The following is an 8,884-nucleotide window of genomic DNA, read 5'->3' on the forward strand; positions in this document are numbered from 1 at the left end:
AGACAAGCTTTTTCCCTTAAATAAATGCATTATTTAATTAACCATATTGGGCATTCTAATTATTAACTATACATTCGTAAATTTATTTCATTTTTAATCACTTAAAAGTAAATGGTTATTATGATGAATTTATGAGCACTATAACTCTGGGCATTTGATTTTGATAATGAGCTAACGAATATCTACCTATATTTTAGTAATTTGTATGAAAATAGCCATTGTACAAATTGTGACTTATTTAAGTCACAATTTGTACAAAATTCATCCTGTAGGAAACATATGTTATATATTTTTTTCTTAATGTTTATCCCTTTGGTAATCAAAACAGTGCTTACATGACGGTCGACTCAAGGATTTCCATTATTCTATCCACATTTTCGACAATTGGTCTTACATATTTGATATCAAAATTAGCGTAACTAAATCCACGAAACCAAAATACCGCGTCATTGTCTATTACATGTCCAGGACCATTGTTCGAAGAAAAATTGTAAAATATAGTTTTTTTTTCTATTTGCAGTAGTCCATCTTGAACTACCACAGACTACTCACGATTAATACGTCCTTTTTATCAAAATAGTAGCTAAAAATACAAACATTTTAATATAAATTGTGATGTTTGGCTTAATTGTTAGATCTAGTCAGGTCCAGTCTTAGGACTGATCCGCCAGAACTAGACCTGATTTAATAATAATAATAAAGTTGATTGATGAATTAATTATATGGAGGACTGAATTGGACCAGAATGACGCTGAACTGTACTTGACTGCAGTCTTCAGTCATAAATAAGGACGGATCCAAACCTATTAATATATCATCCATCGAAATCCATTTTCAATGATTGTATTATCCTCATATAAATATTAGACATCGGAAAAGTGGTTCAAATATCTCTTACTCTCATAAAAAATGAAGTTTGGGCCAAATTATTCAACAACAAAATGAGAATTTGCTTATTTTTCAATATATTGAGCGAAACTACAAAATCTTTCTTCTGAAACTGTGGGCTTTTAAGGCAGCCTTATGACGGAATTTTAGATTACCTGCTCGAGAAGTTTGGGGTAACGAATGATAGAGTTGCTTTTTTAGGTCACTATGGGGGGAAGGAGGAGCACAAAGTTAAGATCATTATTTAAAAAAAATATTTATTTAAGGGACCAACTGGTAAATCAATTTAAAAAAAGACACTTTGAATGCTTTTTGACTTGACTTTATTTTCAATTGTTCTTCGATTATTTTTATCTTTATGTTTCTAATTTTTGACATTGTTTTTAACCTGACAAATTTTATATTTCAATTAGCCATATTTTTTGCTTTCTCCATAGTATTATAATTTGTGTAGTTTGGTGTACTAATCTTTTTGCTTTGGAGTATGATTTTATGTTTATATTTTTTGGGAATAAAGTTACGCCCTCCGAAAACCAAAATTGTATTATCCTCATCCCGAGCAGGCTCTTAATCTTTCATTTAAAAAATATTCTTCCCTTTTAGTAAAATTGTCGTGTACAAGTTACAAATTGGGCAATTTTACAATTCCACTGTAGTAGAAAGAAATCCATTATTTTAAGGATTTTTTCATTAATGTTTATCTCTATGATAATCAAAACAGAGTTCTTACAAGTCTCGACGACTTCCGTGATTTTATCCATTTTTTTGACAATTGGCCTTCCTGAGCGGGGTGCATCTTTCACATCTAAATCTCTTCAACAAAATCAATCAAACCAAAATTGTGTGTGATTGTATGATACAGTATCAGGACCATAAAAAATATTGTCATTTTCAGGCGCCTGGCTTGAGTTTCGTCTTGTTCGATGAAAAACTGTACAATATGGTGTATTTTCTCTTGCTGGTGGCCATCTTTGACGATTACTCAAATAAACCTATGTCTAACAATCACAGAAGTGTCTAAATGTTTTTAGTACAACATCTTATCTTTCTAATGGCATAGCGTAGATCCATCATACTTATTCAACGCGAGATACACACTACTAAAGACATTCAATTGTAAAAATTTGGATTACTTTTTACTACACCTACTATTACGATATTCACTTTTAAAAGAAACACAAAAAGGCGAATTATATTATAAGGATGATGGTGGGAGAAGGTAGAGGGGGGAGGGGGGATTTGAGCACATATACACACATAGTATAAATAGCCTTCTTTAGGGATAGATGAAAGTGATATTTTTCGTCCTCTTTTTGGGGATCTTAAGTTCACAAATGTACATAACATATAATATTATGTACATTAAGGGAGTTCACTTTACTTTTCTTTTTGAAATTTCGATTACGGACAATGCGGAAAAGGTAGGTAATGGTAAGAAAATAACCTATGTATAATTTCATTGTTCTACAATGTCATCTTTAGGTAGTGCATCTCGTTAAAAATTCGAGAGAAGAGAAACGTTATTTATTTCGCCAATAAGGATTGTTGGACAATCATATTTTGCATAGGTAATTTCTATACCGTATCACAACTTTTCCACACTAGCCATAATTGAAATTCGAAAAAAGTTGAAAAACGACCCGCCCTAATTTCCCCCTCCTCCATACTCTTTACAAACTGTAACTTTCTTTCACAATAAAAGATAGATTGAAATGACTTTGTCTCTCTCTTTCTCTCTCTCTTTTTCTTAGTCCTTCTCTCCCCCCCCTCACTCTTCCTGAAACTTGTTGGCTATAGAATAAACATAACTATGAGGAGTAGTACTATATATATATATATGTATACCATAGAAGCAATTCTCTTCTTCTTCCCCCTCTTTTTCTGCCCAAAGCAATGTCCCCCCTCCCTTCATTACAAATACTAATCATATATTCCAAACAATCTCCCAATGTTTTCACTTATTATATGCTTCATACCTACTTATACATCACTTAAATAAGATTCTATGATTGTTTATTCTATATCCAAAACGAATGAGGGAAATATTTTCTTATTATTTCTGGTACATAATGTAATAGTATATTTGTGAGTACATACTGACTTGCTGGATACCTCTTGGAACAATTTGATTCCTTTCAATCTAGCTATTATTAATATATTTAGTACTGTTTTTCGATATCATCTACCTGGTGGTAATATGAAATCTAAACACTGACTAATTCATTAAGGTTGATACATTGACATTAATTCATATTTCGAGTAATTATAGTATAAATAGTTAGTTACAAAACGAAACAAACTTGAGCTCTCTAGCCTACGACCAAGTATAAAAAATGACTTCTGAACGTGATCGACGAATTTTCATTCGTGCACTTCAAGCAGTCTACACCCTCAGCAACTCTGAAACGTTAAAGAGAAAGAAGGGCTCTATCAAAAAGGCCAACCTGTGTACGGAGAACTTAAAAAAAACAGCCCAGGCTAATCCCCTCAAGTCCATGAGGGTGGAGACGCAAATTTAAACAACAGCAATGAAATAAACCAATCTCCTCTGTTGCAAAACTCTTTTGAGTTATTTGAACTCTTTTTTGCCACTTTTGGTCCCCCAATTGCCCTGATGTCAATTCTCGCGACATGCATTACATCCACAGCAGGTGCCAGGGTTCCACCGCCACCTGGAAGCCATCATATATCAATGATTACGGGAGCACAGACACTCATCTGCCCATTTATTCCTTTAATGAAGTTGGATCTGGGTCTGGATTAGTGTCAAAGAAAAATTCTTTTGGGTTCCGTCTCATTTAAAATTAGGTCTAGACAAATGCTATTGATTAATATTGGATTTAAAAAACGCTTAGGACATAGCTTTTTAACAACCTGTTTCTCCGTATTAAACTCCCTTTTTCATGAGCACAATCACACGTCACTACTCAATAGTCATATCAATTGATATGACGTGATTTCTCATGAATAATGATATATAATAGTATGATAATAATAGTAACAGATGTAGGGATGAATAATGAGTACTTTAGGCTTTAGCATTCACTAATAAAAACAAACAAAATTCATTTTAAAATACAACATTTAATTCAAATCTTAAGAATGAATACAAATCTACATGAGTTATGATATACAAAAGAGACCAATAACAAAAAGAAACCTTACTCTTGTTATATGTACATATATGCATACAGACAGACAAATTTTGGTTTCTTTATTTAACTGTAGAATAAGTAATGCTCCAATATTTTGTCTCTCGAAATTTCCCAATATCAAAATTTGACAATAATATCCAAATTATGAATATCAAATCACCCATATTTCGGTTCAGACTGCGATCTAAGACTGCAAACTAAAATTCTATCGCTTTCAAATTGTGGCCTGATTTTCTTCTCCTTCCTGATTTATACAACACATTAAACTTTATGTGACGTTATTGTAGATTGATGTATATAATTTTGAAAAACACGTCATTGCATTGAATTTGGTGGATAAAAAGTAAGAGAATTGATGAAATACAATCTTCTGACAAGAGTTCAACTGTATGGTGCTGAAAAAGTTCCCCTGGCTTTATATAAGGTACATTCTCTGCCTCTTTTAGCTCAAAAGGCAATTAATGAAGAAAATCGTGGCTGAATTCCCTTTTTCATTCGAAGTACCTCTGTTCCCTCAAAAGGCCAAAAAATATAACTGAAGTGGGCTAACTCTACTATCTTCTATTATCCCCGATAGAATATTTAAATATTTATTACTGTTTAGCATACATACATAAAATAAAATTTTACAGATATAAGGCAACCAACACGACCACACAACGGTGTATTTGTGCTACTATAGCAGATTCATAAACCTATTTTACATTAAAATTTTGTTCAATAGTATTTTTTCAGGTTTCATAAATTTTAAAATATGAAAGTCTTCGTTTTCCTCATTCATTGCTTGATGTCTCTCGCAAGATTGGGCGGCGGGGTATCTATTGATGAGATGGTCTGCACATTGCAGTTCTTCCATACAGACATTGTACGTTGAGCTTATTTCTTTAGTAAACTGATTTTGACTCTCAGTAAGATCCTCTTCCCAAGATGTTCTGCAAATTAATTTCCTGTAATGTCAGAATGTTCTTTGCACCATTCTAGATGTATATTTTTCTCACTCATTCCTTTGATAATGGGTTCTTTACATTTTACAAGTTATTTTCTAGTAGTAAGTGGATTAAGGATTGCAACAATTGCTGATTGGGAGTCTGATCTGATTATTACATTGGAGAGTGTTAATATATGAGCAGCTAATCTAACTTGATCAATTCTTCTACAGCACTACCAAAGAACTTGTCTATTTTGGATTGCTTTTTCGGACTTTTTGACACCCTCAACATCTATTGATTTGCTGCCACCACTATTCATCTCAGTTTGTTGACTAACTCAAGTACTATCTTTTTTGCTAGTGGCAGTATACTCTTTTATGCTAATGTTACAAGTAACTTTTGATTTATTTGATTTGTTTCGCTTCGTCCCATGAGGTCGCAGGTGGAGGTGTATTTGCAATTAGGCTTTTTCAGACATATTGTCCAGAAGCATCATAAATGTAACGTAAATTACCGCTGTTTTATTCGTATAGCGACGCCGTTGGTAGTAAGGAATTAGGTATCCGATTGGTGTAGACAGACAATGTACGTAGTCTGCGTCAAGTATTTTAATAACTTTGTTCCATTCAATGATGGAAATGTAATCACCGTTCTTTCTTATAATGACAATTTCGTTTGCCTCCTTAGCAATATCGGCGTAAAGAAACTTCTTTTGGGGCCTAGTTTATTTTTTATATTCTTTATTGTACACAGCAAGCATGTGAGGAATATGAGTCCTCTTTGAAGGGAGGGGGGGGGGTCATTAGTTGGGCCCTTTCACCCTTGTTTCATAATGCTAGGGGCTTTCTTTGAATCCTTCTTTTTTGTATCAGGATTTTTCTTGTTACTGACCTCCTTTGAGTCCCTCTTTGATTTCTTCTTAAGGACATTGTATTGGGATATAATCCTCTTCCCCCCACTTGTTGTTGGTGATGGTTTCTCATTTCATACACATTATTGGGTCGATATTAGAATATTCCTCCATATTTATGCATAAAATTATATATATGTATAGTTATATTTTATATCTATGTAGAGAAAGATTGAACAATATATACTTCTTAATTAATCAAGCACATGGATTTATTATGTTATACATGGATAACTAAATAGCTTTCTTAATTCCTCAATTTTTAAAGCGAGTCCCAGGGAATTGGGAAATAATTTTTCCAAGCTTAACTTTATCAAGATTCTCAAAATAAATTAAGGTATTTTTTAAAAATTGTATGAACTAGGGCTCCTAGGGCTGAAGGGCTTGCAGGTTTTCTTTAGGTATTACTTCGACATGTTCGGTCACTCCTTCTCTCTGGGAGCCTTTAAGAAATTCATATTTACATGATAAGTTGCCTAGATCCCATAGGCAAAAGTGTTATATTCTAGTGAGAAGGCAGACATTCACCAAATTGTCTGCACACGACTTTGTAGTTTTTTTTGTTTTTTTTGGCTAAGCTGTTTCTACACCACTTTTGATTTTTTTTTTTGGTGTTGTTGGTTCCAGAATTTCTCTCAAGGCTCCTGAGGCCATCCTTCAGCTTTTAATCTTTATAATGGGACCCTTGGAGCAGGGAACGATGCGGAAGATCTCGCCATAACTAATTCCCACGTCAAGAACCGCTGTCACACGATTTCTTTTGGCCTTCATCTCAGTTATCATTGGTCTGATATTGAAATGTGTTGAACAATAATTTTTTGTTTGTTTAATTAACTCCACCGTGGCTTGGAGCTATTAGGCGTCGAAAAACTGACAAACTTTGTTCCAATAATATACGTATGCTTTATTCATATAAAAGATAAATCCCCAAAAAATACTGAGTCTTAAATCAAATAAGGATTCTTAACTATAGCTAAAATTCTTGGGTATCTTCACTCATCCCACAAATTTAACTAAGAAGCCCAGAATTGACCAAAATAGGACCATGAATAATTAGCCTGTATGTATATCTAAAGTTAAAAAAATAGTTGGGATTTTCTTCCTCTCTTGATTTATGTTCAATATTGTTTTTATGTTGACGCAACACATATTCTTTTGACATTTTTTAAATTCAAATTTGTAAAGAGAATATATATTAAGAAAGTTTTCATTGATTAAATAGAATACATACACATATGTACTTTTTCCCGAAAAGTAGTTAAATGCTAGATTATGTTAGAGTCACACTCATGAATTACGTTTATTTATAAATATAATATCCATTTACATACGTTAGTATAAACAATGATGCCTTTTTCTTCGAATTTATTAATGTAAATATGTACGATTGCATGTAAACAAAAGTGTCTTGTTGCTTTGTTGTATTTTCATAAGGTCGTAAATAACAATTCCCCTACAGCACTCTAAAATTAAATTATTAAATGCATGCATTGATCCTCTAGTACACATAATATTTTGCCCCTCAATACAAAAGTAACATTTAATGATTTTTATCGAAATTGAGTGTGAATTAAATTTGAATTTTCAATGAATTACTATCGTCAATTTCTATAAACATATTATTATTATCATTCACCCCTTGGCTGTACCGTAAAATTACATTTAAAGTACCCAAAATGTTTCGTTGCAAATTAGAATACAATGACATAAAACTTACTCAAATATATTTGTTGTCACTGAAACATTGATTTGTACAGTGTGTCCAAGTATATCCTGAATAAAGCTTTGGAAAGGTTTCATTCAGTTTGTAAATAATAATTTACCGTTTTATTACCATAATATATCAACTGTTTGGACAATAAAAATGCCGAAATCAACTAAAATGAGGGACAAAATAAATCGTACGTCATCGCTTCTTGAGACAGGAATGAATATGACGAGGTCTTCCTGCTCCAAGGGTCTTATTACTAAGATTAAAAAGCTGAAGGACGGCCTCAAGAGCCTTGAGAGAACCCCTGGAACCAGCAACACTCAAAAACTCAAATGTTGTGTGGAAACAGCTAGGCCAATTTCAGGTCCTGGTTAATATGGCCTCACTCCTCACCATACTATAACCCTCTTTAATATAGGATATAGGGCATCACCGAGACGACTGCCTATGACACCTTCCATGTAAATCAAAAAGTTTCCATTTAAAAATGAAGGTTAAAATTTGAAAGAACAACAACAAGAACCTTGAGAGGAAGCCTGGAAGTGGTGGGCAAAACTAGAAAAAGGACAGCGCACGTCCTAGCATACATCTCATAAAAATCAGCGCGGACGTATACCTAGAGATAATGGTTTTTACCTGATTGAAGGGCAACTACCCCTAGGGACAATATGTTTTCCAGCAAGACTCCATCCCCAGTTATTATGTCCAAAAGCTCAAAAGTGGTTTGAAGACAACTTGGTGAATTTCTGGTCCTAATCAATGTGGACTCTGCCCTTGCTAGACTTCAGCCCTCTTGACTATGAAATCTTGGGCACCATCGAGAAGAATGCCACCTCCCATGTGAATACCGGATGAAAGAGAGCTATAGTAGGCATTTCATTGGTAGAGATGGAAAGGGGTTTCATGTAAATAGTCTAATGCTATACGGAAGAGGGTTGGGGAGAAGGAATATCCTTGCTTGCATTCCCGAGTTATGTCGAAATAATCTTCCCCATACAAAGAGCTAAGTTTAGAAAAAGAGTATTTTAATATAGCTGCCTCCATATAAATAATTTTTATTAATCTTTTCAGCTGAGACAGTATATATATTTATGTGAGATAAAGCCGAAGGATTTTCTACTTTTCTTGATTTCTGTTCGAGATTGGTTTTTTTTTTTAATGTTCCTTTAAATACCCGATGGTTTTTTTACACTAATTAAGGATAAGTAAACATTATAGTAGTACAATTTATCAATCCTATCAAGGGATCTTCTTTAAAGTCCATATACTTAAGGTATATTTCTTTCTCTAG

The sequence above is a fragment of the Lepeophtheirus salmonis genome, chromosome 5, assembly GCF_016086655.4.
Source record: "Lepeophtheirus salmonis chromosome 5, UVic_Lsal_1.4, whole genome shotgun sequence".
Taxonomy (NCBI): domain Eukaryota; kingdom Metazoa; phylum Arthropoda; class Copepoda; order Siphonostomatoida; family Caligidae; genus Lepeophtheirus; species Lepeophtheirus salmonis.